At 48.6% G+C, this 15203-nt stretch overlaps 1 protein-coding gene across 4 annotated transcripts in view; it reads left to right on the top strand.

Annotated features, from left to right (window-relative positions):
- Positions 1–6985: 6985 nt before the first annotated feature.
- Tnrc6c (trinucleotide repeat containing adaptor 6C) overlaps positions 6986–15203 on the top strand; it is a 105968-nt gene continuing 97750 nt past the window's right edge. For 3 of the 4 annotated variants that reach the window (XM_029484060.2, XM_029484059.2, XM_085829394.1), the window contains exon 1: positions 7575–8098. The gene's annotated coding sequence lies outside the window, so the exon portion shown is untranslated. Of the gene's footprint in view, positions 7453–7574; positions 8099–15203 lie in introns of those variants that run through there. The other variant, XM_029484058.2, reaches the window with a different exon arrangement.

Raw genomic sequence — 15203 nt, 5'->3', positions numbered from 1 at the left:
TGGGGACTCAGCCCTGCCTCCTGAGAGGCAGACCAACCCCTCAGCAAATCACCATCTCTTCTCAAAAGGATACTGGCACTTGAGGCCTGGTTCTTGCAGGGCAGATCTCAGTAATGGTTCCAAACCAAAGACTGCAGTTGTGATGGTTTGTAAGTGCTCAGCCCAGGGAATGGCACTAGTAGGAGGTGTGGCCTTGTTGGAGTAGGTGTGTCACTGTGGGCGTGGGCTTTAAGACCCTCATTCTAGTTGCCTGGAAGGCAGTAGTCTGCTAGCAGCCTTCAGATGAAGATGTAGAACTCTCAGCTCCTCCTGTACCGTGCCTGCCTGGAGGCCATTATGTTCCTGCCTTCATGATAATGGACTGAACCTCCAAACCTGCAAGCCAGCCCCAATTATCATCCTTATAAGAGTTGCCTTGGTCATGGTGTCTGTTCACAGCAGTAGGTGGTCTAAGGACAAGGCCTGTCCCTGGTGGTGGTAATGCAGCACACACACTCAGAAGACTGGCACACAGTGTGATGACGGGCTCTTGGTGAGCCTGCTCCCCTTTCCCAGACCATCAACTGCTTGAAGGTAGGGCCTGGGCAGCTGCAACAAGCCAGTGAGGTTTCTAGCTTTATTCCTCTCATTAGCCATCCTATTGCTTCCAGGAAGAACTGAAGCTCCGAGTGTTTGAGGTCAAACAGGTCTCATTCTGCAAACTGCTTCAGAAATCTGCTTGTCACCCGAACTGCCATCTTTGCTGAGCCCAGTACCCCGCTCCTGCCCTGCTGCCTGACACATACCCCTTCACTTCCAGCAGGTCTGTTTGACTCTGTTTTGTTTACCTTTTATTACATGATGTGTGTCGAGTTTTGCCTGGAAATTTGTGCACTACATATGTTCTGGTACCTATGGAGACCAGAAGAAGGCATGGGATTTGTAGCTGAAGTTACAGATGGCTGTGAACCATCCTGTGGATGCTGGGATCAGTCCTGGGTCTTTTGGAAGAGCAGCCAGTGCTGTTAACTGCGGAGCCATCTGTCCAGCGCTGTGTTTAGTTTACTGAGACAGTTTTACGCGTCGCCCACAGGCTGGCCAAGCCCTCACTGTGTAGCTGAGGATGAATCTGAATTCCTGATTCTCTTTCCTCGACCTCCCCACTGCTTGCGCTGCAGATGTGTTCCAGTACGCCCAGCCTCTGAGGTCATTTTGACAGACTCACACCTCAATGCCACAGGCAGAGGTGAACCAGCAATACCTGGTAAAGGGTCATTCATTCGTTAATCCAACAAAGGAGTGTGCCACACATATCACAGCATATCACTTAGGCACTGTTCTGCTCAAGTAGAATCAACTAGACTCCTCATAGGACAGCAGAGAGGAAGCCAGCGGGACTCCAGCCCCCGGTAGAGCACAGCATTTGAGTTTGGCCTCACACCACCTGGGACAACCAAAGAAAAACCTCTTTGTTTTCCTTTGCATTTATTCAACATATATATACATATACATATATATATATATGTGTGTGTATATATACATATATGTGTATATATGTGTGTGTGTATATACATATATGTGTATATATGTGTGTGTGTGTATATATATGCATATATATATATTTAAGTTGCAATTACTTATCTTACACATTTTTGTGTTATGGTGGGGAGTATGTACCTGCCATGACTTTCTGGAGTTGGTTCTTTCCTTTCAGCATCAGTGGGACCCGAGGACTGAATGCAGGTCTTCAGGCTTAGAGATAAGTGTCTTTATCGATCGAGCCATTTTGCTGGCCCTTAAACGTTTTACATTACATTTACTAATGTGTGTGTGTGTGTGCGCGCGCGCGTGCGTGTGCACAAAATTCAAATAGAGGTCAGGGAATAACTTAGGACACTTGGCTCTCTCCAACATGGGACTTATTCAGGTTGCCAAGCCTGGTAGTAAGTGCCTCTACCTGCTAAGCTAGTCTGCTGACACCTTTTAAAATGCTTTAGGAGGGGGCTGACGAGATGGAGCAATTGTTGCTCTTGCAAAGGACATGGGTCCAGTTCCCAGCACCCATACAGCAGATCACAACCTCCTGTAACTCCAGTTCTGACATCCTCTTCTGGCTTCTGAGGGAACCAAGCAAACATGTAAGGCACACACATACACACAGACAAAACACACACATAAAAATAAAAAAAAAATTGAGTAAATCTCTGGCCTGCTCTGGGAAACAAAACTGATTGATGGGATGCGCTCTAGCCTTGTCTTTTATAGGAGCATGATGAAAGGGAAGAGACGCAGCGAGGAAATGGCATGGCACTTCTGAATGGAAACACGCTACAGAAGCATTTACACAGCATATGTAATCATACACGTGACACTGAAGCAGCAGCTGCAAAGGGCAAGAAGGGATGGACCTTGAAGGCCGGGCCTCAAGGGTTTGGAAGGAAGGCACCATCTGAGAAATCAAGCATTTCCCACCAAGCCCATCCAGCGCCACTCCCCGGACCGTTGTTCACATGAGCCCATCACCTGGAGTAACAAGGGCCTTGAGGGTCCAGCCTCACGAGTAGCGGAGTCTCCATCTCTCTGAAATGTCTCCATTTCTGTTATCATGTCTGTTGTCCCACTCGATCTTCCCTTTGCTCTTTTTTCAACAGGTAGTTATTAAATACCTACTGCGTGCCAGGCACTGTGCCAGCGCTGGGATGGAATGACAGTCAGAAGAGGGCGGTCGAAGCCCGAGGGAGGGAGACAAGCAGTCACGGGGCTCAGATGGAACAGGAGGGAGTAAATTCATAGGGCGAATGAATGATGATGAATGAATGAATGAATGAATGATTGTTTGAACAGCCTGATCTTCTACCATGGTACAGCCTAGGAAGCCATTGCCTAGGACAGCTATAATCAGGTCACCTTCCTGCCCCAAACGTCCAGCGGCTGTGTTCTAACTCCTAGCCTCTTGGCTCTCTCCTTTTTGTTTCTGAGATGCTAGGGATGGAACCCGAAGGGCTCAGACATGCTACGCAAGTGTTTTTGAGCTGTCCCTCCAGCCCAGCCTTCTGACTCAACACGCTCTGCTTCTGCCTAGCTCTCTACTCTATTAACTTCTAACCTAGGAGATAACCCATTTGTCTCGTGTTTGTTTTACCTTTTTAGAAACTTCACCCTAAATTTTGATGCTGAATTAAAAAAAAAATCTTTATTATTATATGTAAGTACACTGTGGCTATACACAGAGGGCACCAGATCTCACTGCGGATGGTTGTGAGCCACCATGTGGTTGCTGGGATTTGAACTCGGGACCTTCGGAAGAGCAGTCAGTGCTCTTAACCGCTGAGCCATCGCTCCAGCCCCGATGCTGAAGTCTTATTGGAGGGACAGGGACCCTAGAGGCTGAGGGAGGTGGCACAGAAGAACCAGAGCTGATGTGGATGCATGAGGCACATCAACTCGTTCCTCCCCAACTTGCTTTTGGTCATGGTGTTTCATCCCAGCAATCGGGATCCTGGCAAGAGCCACCCACTGAAGCGAGAAGTTGTGACACCGGGTCAGAAAAGTCATGAAGAAGGTGACCTTATTTACAAATCTGACAGTGTGCATGGACAGGGAAGCATTCATCTGTAATCCCAGCAGCACTCAGAGGCTGAGGCAGGAGGGTTCAAAGCCAGCTTGAGTTACATATTTGTATGTAACTTTATTTTCCCACTGCCAAAGCAAAGGAGGGCAAAGGAAGCGAAGAAGCAACAACAACAAACCCCGCATGGCAAAGCAGCACCCGCCCATAACCTCAGCACTCAAAAGGGCGAGGCAAAAAGATTGCCATGAGTTTGAGCTATGCAGTGAGCTCTGGTGCAGCCTAAGCTACAGTATAAGACTGAGACAGTGAAAGGGGGAGGGGGCAACGGAAAAGGGCCAAGGAAGAAATGGAGAACAAAGAGGCAACATTGTTTCTATATTCACTGCACCCTGTCCGATATGCACCCTGCCCGATGCAGACGCCGGCAGACAGCCCAGCTTGAGGTGTCTATTTGGTTTTGGTCTGTGTGAGTCCTTGCAAATATTGGCTCAGTGTGAGTATTAAGATCAGAGAAGCTGGCCTGGAGTGAGTTCAGATAGCGAAACTGGGAGTTCCCAGCTGTGACATAAAGGCCCATTCCTGGCTTACCACTGGCTTTACCTTGAGTACCGAAGCTGCAAAGAAGCCCATGGAAGCCTACCAGCCTGCCAGCAAATCTCTCTCCTCCCTCTAAAAGAAAGCCTGAAACCTGAAACTCCTTATCTCTCTCCTGGGTACACCAGATCACCAATTTGGCAGAATTGAATCAAAGAGATGGCAGCACCCCTAAGCCACTTGCCTGTCCTCACGGGGCTCAGATGAATGGGCTTTGCGAAGTGCTGAAGACCCTGTGGATGACCTCCTCATGTGACTTGCCAGTCATTTTACATTGTGGCTCACCCTGAGTCTTTGAGCGCAGACCTGAACATACCCAAGGCTTCAGTTACCCACCACCTACTAAGACTAGATCATATGCAACCTCAGCTCTGTTACCCATCACAAGTCCTCTCCTTAAGCACACCAGAGTCTAAGTAAGCCTCATCTTCAAGTGTGTCCTCTCTGACTTTTTTTTTTTTTTTTCTGAGACAGGGTTTCTCTGTGTAGCCCTGGCTATCCTGGAACTCACTCTGTAGACCAGGCTGGCCTTGAACTCAGAAATCCACCTGCCTCTGCCTCCCAAGTGCTGGGATTAAAGGCATGCGCCACCACTGCCCTGCTCTGTCTGACTTCCAAGGACCACCATTCTGCATTTGCTCAGTTCTTGTCCGAATAACTTTGCTGGGCTCCTACTCAGTACTATCCCCACCTACTATGTGGGCCTTCCTATCCAGGTTACCTGCCATACACGTTTTCTAGGGAAGTTCACAGCAATCCAAAGCTCTGCTGTCTTCACCAGCGTGAGCTGCTGCCTGCGATTGCCCCTGCCCGCCTGTCACCTATTCCTGAGCTGTGGCAGACCCTGATAAACACAGTGCTCCGGGTACCCTTGTCTCCCTGCTGTTTGCTGTTGCTTCTCTCTTCAGTGTCCTTCCATGAGCTTCTGTTATTGCTTCTGTGACCTCCCTCAAGACTCAGGCTATAGGTCCTCTGGGAAGGTCTCTAGGAGACAGGCTACCTTCCTGAACACCTTCATGGAAGGTAATCACACCGGTTTTTTTTGTATATCGTGTGTGCATATACATGTGTGCATAGGTCAGAGAACAAACCTCAGACATCCTCTGCCTTGATTTTTGTTTTCTTGTCTTACCTTGTAGCCCTGGCTGGCCTGGAACTCTATGTAAAACTAGGCTCACCTTGAATTCAGATGCCTCGTTGTCCGGAGTGCTGAGATTAAAGGTGTGCATCGCAACTACCAGTCACCTTGTTTTTGGGTCAGGATCTCTCACTGGCCTGGTACTTGCCAATTAAATGAGGCCGACTGGATAAGGAGCCTGTGGAATCTGTTTCTGCCTTCTCAGCACTGAAATTACTGGTATGTGCTACTATGCCAGGCTTTTAAATTTTTCATGTGTGTGTGTGTGTTTGCTCAGATACACCAGCACCAGGGAATGACCCCAGGGCTTTGAACATGCTCAGCCAACACTCTACCTCTGAGGTACAACCCCTCTTCCTTAAATATTCTTTCTACCACCACAAGTCCATATTCCAAACTATGAGTTTAATTTTCACTCCAAAAGATACAGCCAACCTTTTCTAGTGGTGTTAGGATATCTAAGGTAGGAAGAGATCTTATTGTGCCAGGCTAAGCTAGAGGGGAGGGGATGATAACAAAGAAAGCAGGAAGAGAGGAGAGGTCGTGGTCACAAAGTCAATGAATGGCAAGGACAAATGCTAAATATGATGTCACTTTGGTTCAATATTCCAATAACTGAAGTTGTACAGTGTTGTTGCACCCAGACTCTGGGCTCCTCATGGATTTAGCAATCTACCTAGTGCACGCTGTGTATCTGTGGGATGCTATTTGTGCTCCTTCCTGGATCATGTGATAATATCTGGACTTTTGAGACACACAAAAGATACAGGTTCTCAGCAGTCAAGAATTAAACTGGAGTCAATAAAATGCTGAATAGAAAAGGCAGGAGTCTCCGTGAGAGCCACATCTGCCATCAGATCTTTCTAGGGGATATGGGTTTGCAGGATGAAAAATACACAACAGACGTTTGAAGCCGACTTCGGAGAGTAAGTAAATCTGACGATCAGAAGGCTTAAAATATAACAGAAAGAAGAAAGGAGTGTGCAGAGCTCACGGGACCCTGAAGGGAAACGAGAGCAGGAAGTCTGTTGTGTCCCTTTTCTCCACAAACATTTCAAAACATGACACTGGCAGCAGCAAAACTGCATCTCGAAGGTACTAGAGCGTTGTCTCTTCTTCCAGACGGGAACACATAGACAGGGAATGGCCTCTTACAGCACTGACAACTTTCAGAGGCATCGCGGATCTACCAGAACATCAGAGTCGGGGGTGGTGGTGGTGTAGAGAAATTAGGCTCCTTCCATCACCCTCTATGGAGAAAAATATGAGCTTTCAAAATCTTCCTGTGGCTTTAACAGAAACTTGAAAGGGACTCTACGGAGCGCACTGTGCTTCGGACCTTACCCACCAGATTATTATGTATATGTATACCAAGGAGGAGCCAAGGAATGGAGGACCACCGCGGGCTTCCCAGAGCCAGGAAGAAAATGCGGGGTGTGTAGTCTCAGCCCAGGGCTTGGGGTGGGCAGGTTGCGTTCGCTGTGGGGTGGGGTAGCTGCGGGGAAAGCAGGCCTCCCCAGGGGGCTGCTTTGCAGCCCGGATTGTTTGGCTCGCGGCTGAGCAATCCCCGGGGAGCCTCTGAGCGAAGGGGGGGGGGGGGGGCCAAGAGGATGCCGCCAGGAGCGCGCAGCGAGCTTCTAGGCCGCGTCCCGCGCACGTACGAGTGTGCACCGTAGGGAGGTACAGGGCGTGTGCACGGCACGGGCCGGAGGCGCGCCAGTGCGTGCGCCAGGTTCAGGGCGCCGCTGCGCAGAGGGCCAGCGCCGCCGGGCGAAAACGCCGCGCAAACCCGGGACACGGCAGGGCGCAGAACCGGAGAACGGAGGCGGCTACGCAGAACTGAGTCTGCGGCCCTTTGGTGCGCAAGCTAACGCGGAGTCACAGTGCCCAAAAGCGTGAAGGCAAGCGGCCACGGGAGAATTCCGCACGGCTCTCCGCATTGACCGGGAAGGAGCTCCAGCTCCGAGGAAAGGCGCGCGTCCGAGTCGCGTGAAGAACGCGCAGCTCGCACCCCCGCGCGCTCCACGCGCGGTCTGGACGACCACAGCGCGGGCGGGTATTAAGGGAGAAGGAGGAGGCGTGGTCTTTTCGTGACGAACCAATGGGATCGGGAGCACTGCCTGGAGGCGGAGCTCAGGATCAGGGCGCTGATTGGCCATCCCGCCCTCCGGTATGCAGATGCGGTGGGAGTCACGTGCCGGGGGCCGGTACGACTTCCTGTTGGAGGCCCACGCGGGGCGGGGCCGGGGGCGCGAGCGCCGCGTCTGGCTGGAGCGGGGGGAGGGGGGGTTCTTGTCAGTTAGAGCAACAAGATGGCCGCGGTGGCAGCTCCGCACCTCAGCGCGACGGCCCCGGGAGCCGCAGCCGCCGTCGCCGTCCGCGTCGCCGTGCAGCCCTGAGAGCCGCCGGGTCACCCCGGCCGCCCCCGTGACAGGCGGTCCTCGCGCCGTCGCGCTCCCGCTGCCGCCGCCGCGGGCCCGCTCGAGCCGGAGCCTGAGGCGGAGGGAGCGGAGCGGCCCCGCGCCCAGCCGCCCGTCGCCGTCCCCGCCTCAGACCCGGGCTGCGTCCGAGCCGCGGCCCGCCGAGACTGAGGAGCAGGGCGCGTCGCGGCGTCGCGGGCACTGGACCTGGACCTGCCGGGACGTGCCGCCGCCCACCCGCCGCCCGCGCCCGGACTCGATCCTGCGGCGCCGGCACTGAGCGGGCCCCCGCCGCCGGAGCGCCCCCGAGGGCCCCGGGCGGCCGAGAGCGACCTCTCCACCGCCAGGCCCGCGCCGCCGGAGCCCCGCGGAGCGGCCGCCGGGGACGGAGCCCAGGTGAGAGCGCCACCGCCGCTGCGCCCGGAGTTCTTCGGGCCCTTTGTTCGGCCGAGCCGGAGCGCGGCGGCCCCGAGCTACCCGCGTGCGGCGCCGGCCGGGGTTGACGGGCGGAGGAGAGGCACGGACTGCGAGCTCCTGGCCGGGCGTGCGGCATCTGGATGGGGACCCAGGGGTCGGACGCTTAGCCGTCCCCCCAATCCCCGCGCTCGCTCGCTCGCTCTCATAAAACTAATGCAGTGGTGGATGATACCCGCTCCCCTTGCATGGTCCCCTGCAGACCGTGCGTTTCCAAAGGGTGGCATACACCGATCCGCAGTGTGGCGTTGTTTGGTGAGCCATGGGCGACCCCGAGGGCCCCCTACAGTTGTGAAATGAGGTGGATTTATTTGTAACGGTGTTGCAAACCGACTGCGGAGTGCTTGCGTGCTAGGAAGACGCACCGCCACCGCCGCCAATGCAGCTACCTCGACCCGGTTAACAGATAAGGAAACCCGAGCGCCCCGACGCCGTCTCTGCTTTTTTAGGGTAGCTTGGTCCGCGGCTTCGCCAAGTAGGTGAGATGTAGCGAATGCTTCCGAAGCAGTTAAAACCTGCAGATGTGGACCTGAAGCTGTCCCCCACCCCCATCTCCCTGTGCGTTGGCCGGGCGAGGAGACGGTTGGCGCGCGCGCTGCGCGTCGCTGGAGGAATCTTGATGAAGGATGGTGCTGGGATGCTGTGAGGGAGCCGGGGAGGAGGAGGAGCCGGCGGGGCTCGGCTGCACCTATGGCGTTCTGAGACTTCTGACAGTGCTGGTGCTTCCGTGTGTAATTAGTTGAGTTCTGTCCAACCTTTGCCTTCGCCAGATGAAACTTCCATTTGAGTGGTCTGCCCATTGGCTTCTGGGAGTGAAACATAGGTTCAAAACTCAAAAATGGTGCTCCGTTGATGGCTAACTTGGGCATCTTGAAGGAGTTGCACGTCGGAGTCTCCTGGCTCGTTTGCTCCATTGTACTGCCCAGGTTCTGATGGTAGTGGTTGTTTTCTGAGTGTCTGGTGTGCACATTAACCACCTTGTGCCAGTATAGATAGTCTATTCATCACCACATCTCTGAATGGCACCTGACTGTATATGCAGTTATTTTATGCAATTTCCTGTCTTTGGACTGGAATAACTATGTGAATTAGTTCAGACCCTAAAAATGTGACCTGAGTGGCTTCAGAGGACAGTTTGAACTGTATATGGGGTGCTGACAATTATATTCCTGGATTGCAGACTTCTTTCCCTAGGAAATGAAATGCTGAGTTAGATAAGACAGCCCAAGCTAGTTGAACTTGGCTGGCAGAGGGCACCTTGAAGAAAATTACATTTTTTCCCCCAGAACAGAAGAGGTGAGCCTTGCTTTGGACATTTCAGTGTGGCACTCATTAAGATGCTTTTATTGAGGAAATGAGGTGTCTAAAATACAGGGTTCTGTTATATTGACGAAATTGATTTTATTCATGGGGGGAGTCTGAATAGTTGGGACTTTGTTTACCAATACTGAAAAGACTTTTTCCCCCTATCGAATTATCTTAGTACTTGTGTTTTCATAAGATTCTTAGAGTCTATTTTTATTTTATATTTTGAGTAATCAGAATTTAGTAGTTCAGAAAGTAATAGTTAAATTGTGCATCCTACACATATGATTTAATTATATGGATCTGATTTTAAAACTATGAATTTAAACTCATGCTTCTTGTCCAAAACAATCTGACAGTGACCTCCCATGTGCTAGTAAGCTGTCAGTTTAGACCCTGAGATTGGCAAAGGGTTAATTTTAATTCCACTTTTGATTCTGGTGTTTAAATGTTTTGGTGGTTATAGGGACTCTAGTAAATGCTGGTCTTCCTCTTTGTTTTGTGTTGTCATAAGGAGCAGATATACGGTTAATAAGAAGGGTTATTTTCTAATAGGTTTATATTTATGTTTAATTGACTTGGCATTTTGGAATAAGGAGTTGAGTGCTGGAGTAAGGTGCATTGTTTCATTCGACATCCTTGGCTAAAAAGTTGCCAAGGCACTTGGAGATTATTTGAAACTTTAAAGGACAATTCCTCATTCCTGCCACCTTTTGTTAAGCAGTGACCTTACTGAAGTAATTGTGTGTTCTTCCAAATACTATCACTCAGAACTAAGCCTGGGAGGGAGGAAGTCAGGACTGGGGTGAGAGGCAACTTTTTACTGATTGAAGGGAGCTTTATAGGGAAGATAAAATTTCTGCAATACTGGCTAAGAATCCAGTGTCTGTATCTTCATAGCCACCAGCTAGGGAAAAGGAGGTCCTGCCTGTGAACTTACTCTTGCTGGATCCAAGTTGACATTGACGGGTGTGTGTGTGTGTGGGGGGGGGAGGGGTTGATGGGGTCGACATGATTAGTAGCATTACTTTCTTGTGTGGTTTGGTTTGAGTGTGTTAAGTGTCTTTGGCATCATAAATAGCTCCATTACAACCTAAAATGAAGAGCTATTTTGTAGACTGCCACCTTCTCCAGTATGAATTAAACCTGTGAAGGGAAGGTGTGTGTCTGTGTTGGTGTGTGAGACTGTGTGATGACTACGACTTACTCAAGACTTACTGTGCAAAGGTGATAGTAGATTGGAGTTTCTAAATTTTATTTTTATTTTCTGTGCTTTGATGGTTTGCCTGCATGTCCACGGTGTTGGATGTCCTGGAACTGGATTTACAGATAGCTGTGAACTGCCGTGTGGGTGCTGGGAATTGAACCCAGGTCCTCTGGAAGAGCAGCTGGTAGTACTCTTAACCAGTGAGCCATTTCTCTGGCCCCTGAGAAAATTTTACAAGAAAGAAAATTGGTGATTTTAGGGTTGAATGTAGCAAAGATTTTGTTTGGAGAAAGTATGAAAAAGATGAGGCAAGATTACAGAAGTTCTTGGGACCCAGAGAGGTATGCTCTGGGGGAGCAGGAGACAGAGCCCCATCAGGCAGGACAGGAGGGTTCCAAATGAGCCCAGAAAAGCCAGGTGGCAGTTTTTGTGTGGTTGGGTTTGGATTCCTTTGACTGAAATTGCTTGGAGGTAATCAGATAAGCTTTACCTCTCCTCGTTCAGACTTTGTGCAGGTGAGAGAATGGAAGTGAGCGAGAGATGAAGTCCTCTGTCAGGGTAAATGGCTTCAAATGAAGGAGACTTACAGATACTAGCATCTTTATCACTGCATTTGAAGACACAGCTTTGAGTGAAGAGAGTGGAGCGTCATTTGTGAACTAGTTAACATCTAGGGGTAGATTTACAGATTTACTTTCTTTAAGACAGTTTGATGAATGCAAATTAAATTTTTACAGATTTGCTCTTAAATACTTGTGCTGTTTTGAGGAGAGTGTTTCTTACAAAAGAATAAACCTTTTAGAAATAGACTTTAACCATAAATGTGTTCCCGTTGATACATTTTCAGGCTATACACAATTCTTCAGAAATATAATCACAAATAATGAAGATTACTTGGTAGAAATGATTGTGTAACCCTAACAGAGAATGCATGTAAGTGATGTGAAACAGATAAGTGATAACCTCTGTCCAGAGCATGTTTGGTTTATTTTCATCCTCCACTTCTATATAACAAGGTTTTGCATGTTCAGAGTGCTTTGCAACTCCATACACTTTGGGCCATTTTTGGAGTTGCACTAAAAGTGACTTCTTGGCGGCCTCACACGCTTTCAAAGGATGAAGAGGCTTTTCGGGGATGGAGAGCTGTTTGTTAATTTAAGAATGCATTCCTCCTGTGTAGCCCTCAAAACACTATAGAGTTGTGTGCAGAGCTAGACAGTCTGGGCACCCAGCCATGAAACATCCCTGAGGCAGTGCAGACAGTGTACACACTCTCCTGAGCCCGCCTTCCACAGCTGCACACCACTGCAGGATCAGTCCTGTGAAAGCAGCCTTCCTACTCCTGTGAATTCTGTGGCTGATATAGTTGGGATTAAGTGTGGATAAGAATGTGGCTTCTGGAGTGTGTGTCTCTTACAGACCAATGCTTTTTCTAGGAATTCGAATATGGAGTTGTCACCATCACACACACCCCTCCCTTGGCCTATTTGTTGCAACACATCTTTGCTGTTATAAACACATGAGCTCACCTGGCCATGTATAGTCACAGGCTGAGGAGCCCTTTGGGAGATGCTTCCCTAGAGAGCAGGCTGAGTTGGTCTTTCCATTTGCTTCTTCATAATCCACCTTTCTGCCACAGCAGTTTTTTAAATTGTCAGTTCTCTGTCATTGAAGCTGGTAGCCGCTTTCTTTCTTTCTTTCTTTCTTTCTTTCTTTCTTTCTTTCTTTCTTTCTTTCTTTCTTTCGTATAATAAATGATCCCCCAGGAGCCTTCAATCTTCCTTCTTTAGACCTCTGGCAGACAATATTCTTTTTTTTTTTCCTCCTCTCTCCGGCCCCACTCGTTCTGGCCCAAAGATCAATTTTTTTATTATATGTAAGTACACTGTAGCTGTCTTCAGACACACCAGAAGAGGGTGTTAGATCTCATTATGGATGGTTGTGAGCCACCATGTGGTTGCTGGGATTTGAACTCAGGACCTTTGGAAGAGCAGTCAGTGCTTTTAACCGCTGAGCCATCTCTCCAGCCTGACAATATTCTTAATATATTGGTGCTTTCTTCCTCAGAAAGCTTGAGCTGTGGACCTACAGTATCACAGCATCAAGTCAGGTTATTCTCAGTAGCCAGAAAAGTATCCCTGGTGAAGGCCTTTGCCATCATGCACAGTCTTTTGACAAGACTGACACCAAAGCGCATTCATGGCACAGTGGTTCTTAGGGATGTATGCCTCCTTCTGTGTGTGTTTTCAGATGAGCAAGACGAAAATCTTTCACATCAAAACTCACTTGCTTGGCTTGAGCCTGGCAAAGATGTTGTGTACTTTTTCTTTCCAAAGGTAATTTCTTTTTAATTACTCTTTGAGCAAAAGCAAGAGAATCCAAGTTAAATTAGCAAGCAGGAATTAAGCTAGATTTGCAATTCGGAGCTGGTAGCTCAGGCCCTGTGGATTTCCTTCTTTACCTTCTTGCTAAGGCAAGAGATCAACAACAGAGTTGTTCAGAAGCTGTGGGAGAGGGGTGCAGTAGTATTCCTGTTTCCTTATAATCCACATAAAATATGAAATACTGAGAAAGAGGAAGAGTGCAAGGAACAGGCCTGGTAAACTTGTTATGAATGAGAGGCTGTGGGCTGATATTTGGAGCAAAGCTTCTGTCAGAAAACACCTTGAGGAAAGAAAGTGGTGGTTCTGTGAGCCCTGGTGCCACTGAATTGCTTAGGACAGCTGCGAGGTAGGAATGATGGACAGTGTTCTGTCACTCAGATCTCCAGTTAAGCAAAGCCTTAAAAAGTCCGTAACTAACAAACATTCACTGTGGCTCCATGTCAGACTATATAATACTTACTAGTTACAATACTCCTTTAAAGGAGTTGCCTTTTTTATTGCTCCCATTTCACAGGTGAGCAAGTAGGAAAACAAAGAAGTAATTTCCATACTATCCTATAGTTGATAGGAGATCCCAGATTTCACGTTTATGTACCTCAAAGCCCTCACATATAGAAATAATGTAGCTTTTCAAGTAGACTCTTAATCTCACTTCCAGTGCATGGTGCTCCACCCATCCTCCTGCTAGTATTGACAGCATGTTTTCCAAGTCTTTCCTTGTATTAGCTAGTAAGTGTGGCTCTTCTGGTCATGTATAGAGATGAGGAACCTTGGCTGGTATAGATTGATTTGTCAGCTATTAGTCATCTGTGCCTCAGGTCCTCCAATGCTAGGCCTTTTTGTTCCCTGCTGCTGTTTTCTGTGTACACAGCCACAGTGAAAGAAGGGACTTATATACTTCCTAGAGTTGACCTGCTGATGTTACCTGCTGTGTAAACAGACAGTAATCAAGAAAGGTTTAGAGGAAGCCACATTCGTACAGGAATTTGGCAAAAATCTATGATGTTGCATACTTATGTAGTCGTGTATTTACCCTATCGTCTTTGTAAGGGTGAGTTTCAAAACATGCTTCCCAGTCTTCCGTGACCACTAAGAAGTTTCCCTCCAGACTAACTTGTAGTTCAGAAGAACTAACTGCCTTTGGGAAATGCTGAGGATATGCCCATCTCTCAGAAGAGAAAATGGTTTGATGGGATATGTTGTGGAAATACACAATTGGTCCAGAAAAGTCTTGATCCTGAAAGATGGAACTTCCTTGGAAGAAAGTGCTAACTCTGCAAGGAGACAATGAGCAAACCAAGTGTGGAGGAACACCTCAGCCGAGACAGAGAGGGACTCATTGTGCCTAATAACCTATGTGAGCACCGAGAGCTAGCTTTTGTATTACTAGTGGGTTTTGTGTTAGTTTTGTGTTGGTAGTGAGGCTTAGTAGGGACAATATTGGGTAGAACCATAATTGTTTACCTGCTTGGACACTGTTGATGCTTGTTGATGCGCTTGACATGAGCAGTGATGGATGAGGACCATTTCTTGACCAGATGTAGTGTTCAAATTGTGGGCAGTGTGACTGGCTGTGTGAGACAGGTGGCCTGGGTGGCAGGAAAATGGGGTGGAACTGAGAGATGTTAAGATTTTGAAGGACAGAATGCACAGGGATGGTGTGGGTTGTCAGAAGGAAGGAATTCTAAGAGATAAGGCTCTTGGCTAGCTACTTTGTGTAGGGTGTGCCCAGGGGGCTTAAAATTAAGTCCCCAAGAAGCTATGTTGAAATGTCCTGCTCAATACAGTGCATCCTTGGTAGATATGTTTGGAGCAAGAGAGCTTATTGTGTGAGGTTTTGTTCAGGGGTAAAATTTTGCATTACAGCAAAACCCAGTCATGCAGCTAACCCATGAGAGTGGGATGTGCTGTTAATTGTGGGGACTACTCTCAACGAAATCAAGTTCTATGAATATCCTACGCTAAGAAACTGACAACTTACATAGCACCCCAAGAAATATGTTTTTCCAAGCTGCACAGAAGCAAAGTTGAGTTATCACATGAATATTACAACATAGCTACCTTAGTAGCTTTGTTGTTGTTGTGTTTTAGGTGACAACATTTTATAGGTTAGGCAAACATAACTTCATCA

Source organism: Mus caroli, unplaced genomic scaffold (assembly GCF_978045245.1).
Source record: "Mus caroli unplaced genomic scaffold, Mus_caroli_1 scaffold_13, whole genome shotgun sequence".
NCBI classification, from domain to species: Eukaryota; Metazoa; Chordata; class Mammalia; order Rodentia; family Muridae; genus Mus; species Mus caroli.
The sequence above is the reverse complement of the archived record's forward strand: the minus strand, read 5'-3'. Positions and strand labels throughout refer to the sequence as shown.